This window comes from Lemur catta, chromosome 12, assembly GCF_020740605.2.
Source record: "Lemur catta isolate mLemCat1 chromosome 12, mLemCat1.pri, whole genome shotgun sequence".
Lineage (NCBI taxonomy): Eukaryota > Metazoa > Chordata > Mammalia > Primates > Lemuridae > Lemur > Lemur catta.
The window spans coordinates 38,676,947-38,680,444 of NC_059139.1; the positions used below are offsets into that span (position 1 = coordinate 38,676,947).

General features: G+C 50.5%; 1 pseudogene; it reads right to left on the reverse strand.

Annotated features, from left to right (window-relative positions):
* Positions 1 to 2,701: 2,701 nt before the first annotated feature.
* Positions 2,702 to 3,119, reverse strand: LOC123648218 (annotated as a pseudogene).
* Positions 3,120 to 3,498: the final 379 nt, after the last annotated feature.

Consider the following 3,498-nt stretch of genomic DNA (forward strand, 5'->3'; position numbering starts at 1 on the left):
CTAAACATACACTTACCATATGACCCAGCAATCCCACTCCTGGGTGTTTACCCTAGAGAAATGAAAACTTACATTCTTATAAAAGCCTATACATGAACATTTTTAGCAGCTTTCTTCATAATTGCCCAAACCTGGAAATAACCCAAATGTATCTTCAATGGGTGAGTGGATAAACAAACTGTGGTGCATCCATACATTGGAATATTTAGTCAGCAATAAAAAGCAACAACTTGGATGAATCTCAGAGGCATTTGAAAGAATTCTGGGCCAGGTGCGGTGGCTCATGCCTACAATCCCAGCACTTCAGGTGGCCAAAGTGGGAGGACCACATGAGGCCAGGAGTTCAAGATCAGCCTGTGCAACTTAGCAAGACTCTGTCTCTGCAAAAAATAGAAAAATTAGCTGGGTAGGGTATGTGCCCATGGTCCCAGCTACTCAGGAGGTTGAGATAGAAGGATTGCTTGAGCCCAGGAGTTTGAGGCTGCAGTAAGCCATCATCACACCACTGCACTCCAGCCTGGGCAACAGAGCAATCGATATCCTGTTTAAAAAAAAAAAGGCATTCTAAGTGAAAGAATCTAGTCTCAAAAGATTATATCCTATATGATTCAATTTTTATGGCAGTCCCCAAAAGGTAAAAATTTAGTAATAGAGAACAGATCAAAGGAAAACCCCGAGGGAATTTTTTGTGCAATGGACTTGTTCTGTATCCTGATTGTGGTAGTGGTTTTATGTATCTATATGAGGTCTATCTATTCATAGACCTATACACACACAGAGAGACACAAAGTCAGTTTTACTGTACCATGATAAAAAAATAATAATCTAGGGAGCACACCTGTGACGTCTTCCCTCGGGGTCCTCCCAGCCCCATGCTCCTTAGGCCAGGTCTTCCCTTCCTCTCCGTGCTCGGGGTCAGCCACACGGCGCCATCCTGTTTCCCTCCCAGCCTCGCCACCCCCAGGCTGTGGCGCCTCACTGGGCCCTGCCTGGGGCTGTGGCTTTGCTCCACGCTCTTCTTAGTCAAGAGGAACCATCACCACCCACTGGGTTTTCAGCCAGTTCCCTCAACAAACAAGCAAACTACACCACCAGAAGCCGGCCTTGATTTCTCTGTTTCTCCCACCCTTCTATCCAATTTACCAGTGAGCGCTGCCAGTTCTGCTTTCAGAAAAGGTCCCCAGCCTCATCACTGTTGCCACCACCATCCGGGCCATCGCCTTCTTTGGCCCAGCTACTCCGCCAGCCTCCTATCTGGTCTGTCTGCTTCCACTTCGTCCCTGCTATTGTCTGCTCTCCACACAGCAGTCAGGGCAGTCCCACCAGAAGAGATTTCTCCGTGCACGGTCCTCCCAAGTCCTCCCAGCGCGTCTGGAACGCAAGCCGAGCCCTGCACCAGGGCCTGCAGGCCTGGGCCTGGCCCTGCCAGCCTCTGGGGCAGGCGTCCTCCCACGGCCTCCTCCCCGCTGCGCCCTGGCCGCTCTGGGCTTACGGCTCTTTCCAGGACCTGTCGTGCCTCTTCCACTCCGGCGCCGTTTTCTTGCCCGGAACTGGCCGTGCCCGGAAATCTGCGTGGTTACTGCTTCAGATAGTTCAAGACTCGGGCCTAAAGTCACTTCCTCAGAGAGAGCTTCTCTGCCTATTTGTTTTAAAGAGCCTTCCAGCCTCTCTCCAGCCCCTGAAGCTGACTTATTTTCTCCCAGCACTGAGCCACCCTGCGCGGCGTCCTTACGGGTGCGGGCTTCCCCTGGCAGCGCAGGATCCAGGCTCCTCCCGGTGACCCGCAGGGCGCTTCGCCCAGGCCTGGTTCCTGCCCAGGTCTCTGGCACCGTGGCCCTCCGCGCCCCGGGGACAGTCCCTCGCTGCTCGCTGCCCTTCAGCCACTCAGACGGCTTCTCCCGGGAATGCGGTTCCCCCTGTTGGCTTCCTCGCGTCCTCTCTGTGCCAAGGTCACTTAATCAGAACCCTTCCTTGACCGTTTTGAGCCCTTCATCATTCCGCGTCCCTCTTTCCTCTTTTATCTTCATAGCGTTTGTAACTACCGGGTTGCTGTAGACATGTGTATCTGTTACGTGTTACCTGTCTTTCCTTTCTAGGCCGTCAGCCTGGTGGGAGCAGAGACTTTGTTCACGATCGTCTCCCCTCGTGAGTTACAGCTTCACGCATACGCACGACTGTCTGAGGACGGCTCGGTGCGGGGGGGCCCGGCAGTGTCCAGAGCTCTAGGGGACCCCGGCGAGGTGGCTGTTGTTCCGTGTCCGTCTCCCTAACCTGCCTGTACGCTCCACGGGAGCCCTGACCGAGAGGTAGTGCCCAGCGCGCAGTCCATGCCCAAGAATAGTTGCAGAATGAATAAATGAATGAATAAATGTTAGAAGCCTTTGGATATTTAAAAAAAAAAACATTCCAGTTTTTAAGAGGAGCTTTCCATGTTTTAAAACCCAAATGCAGAGTAATGATATGAATTGCCGGTGGGGAGGTACCTTATTTGAAGGCAATTTCTTTCTTCTTTTTTTTTTTTTTAAATTTAGAATCCAATTTTATTATATTCACCCCAACTCTAACAGCAAAGATTTAAGGTCCACAACTCAGTATGGAGCGATGCTCACGGCTGTTCCATTCCCCACCTTGGAGGTTATGCTGGTTCTACTTAGGTTACTGTGTGTTCTAAGCCAGCACAGTCACAGCTGAGAGTCCCTTCTCACCCATGTCTGCAGCTGTGGTCCAGAGGGTTTCTATGCTGGGTACAGAAATTGCCACAAATAAGGCACAGGTCACAGGCCACCTGCAGCATCTCTTTTTCCTTTCACCCCTCTTTTCAGCACCAGTATGTAAAAATCTTCTTTTTATTCTTCCCAGGATGATATTTATAGTCTCCATCAGTGTGGTCACCAACCACCACATCTGATATCACTCCTTTTTTTACAGGGATGGGGATATTACAAAGTGGGCACACTGGGACCTAAACACCCTTCTCCAATGCAAGGGACATCTGTGTGAAGCACGTGTTAAATGATCTTTATAGAAATCTTGTTTACATGTACACATTTTAATGGAAGAAAATCTAGCTGCTTGCAAGTATTTTCTGAGCAATGCTTCCCCAAACCAGGAAACTTCATTATGACAGCAGTGTTCAAAACACAGATGTCAGAGTTGCGTATCACCTGGCTCTTGTTGGGGGCCAGGGCAGCTGCAAGGGCCAGAGGAAGGTGGCAGAGAAGGGATAGCAGGGGCCCCTCTCCATGGTCGGCAAGAGCAATGACACAGCGACCTGAGTGGCGTCCAAGGCCTGACTGCACCCACGGCACAGCGTGGCCTGAAGGCTATTTCTAACATCTCTAAATTTCCCTCTGCCTGGTAAACATTTCTATGGTTTTCTATTGTTCTTGGGGTTTTAATGCGCTTTACCATGTCCTCTAACTCCTTCCTCAGCCCACTCTCCCTTGCAGTGGGCCTCAGCCAAACGACTCTTCTCGTAACTTCTCCTACATGCAAGTT